This window comes from Montipora foliosa, chromosome 3, assembly GCF_036669935.1.
Source record: "Montipora foliosa isolate CH-2021 chromosome 3, ASM3666993v2, whole genome shotgun sequence".
Taxonomy (NCBI): Eukaryota; Metazoa; Cnidaria; class Anthozoa; order Scleractinia; family Acroporidae; genus Montipora; species Montipora foliosa.
Window position 1 is genome coordinate 42,371,869 of NC_090871.1, and position 833 is coordinate 42,372,701.

General features: G+C 43.6%; 1 pseudogene; it reads left to right on the top strand.

Moving 5' to 3' along the window:
* The first annotated feature begins 232 nt into the window (after nt 1–232).
* Nucleotides 233–833, top strand: part of LOC137995874 (uncharacterized) — a 989-nt pseudogene continuing 388 nt past the window's right edge.

Sequence of the window (833 nt, forward strand, 5' to 3'; positions counted from 1 at the left end):
AATTTTCATGGTTTTATGTCTAGCGGCAGCCTGTCGTTTGCCGTTGGCCATAAACGCGATGCTAAATCTCTCTATTATCAAAAGCAAACGTGTGAATCAGAGCTTACCAAAGCGTAGTGGACATTATCCCGTCCTTTTCCACAGCTGACCTCAAGGACGTTCTCCATTAGGTTTCCCTTCTTGTTTTTTATCCTCTGATCGTGCACCTTTACGATACAATACGGATACAAGAATGGATCAAAAGAAGCGTTCCTCTCCTCTTCCAGAAACAACTGATTTCCCGAGCAATGCCAGGCAACCACGAAAATCCTATTCAAGAGGAGCTCTGATATTGCAAGTGTCACGGAGCAGAAAAGTTGGGTTCATTGAACCAGTTAATACAAGTAAACCACGACATTCAAAATTCCATCGAGATCCTCGACCAGTAAGAAAGGGATGCATGACTAGTAAGGATGCTAAGGCAGATCTTAAGGAACTAAACCCTGATCACATTGAATACCTCTCAGAACGTGTAGTTGGGAGAGGAAGTTACGGAGAGTGTTATCGCGCGCGTTATCGAGGTATTGATGTGATTGTTAAGAAAATGACGCACAATAACACCACAGAAGGCAAAGAGAGAGCAAGGAGAAGTCTACTGCATGAGGCAAAGGTGGTCAGTGCATTAGGTGAACATGCAGGCTGCCCATGGTTTTAGGTATCGTCACACAAAAAGAACCATTGTGCTTGGTCACGCAATTTCATGGTGTAGAGGATGAAATTATAACCCTCCACCAGGCTGCAAGCACAAACATGCTTACACCATTTGTTAGCACTGAGTTATTTCTTGGAATATG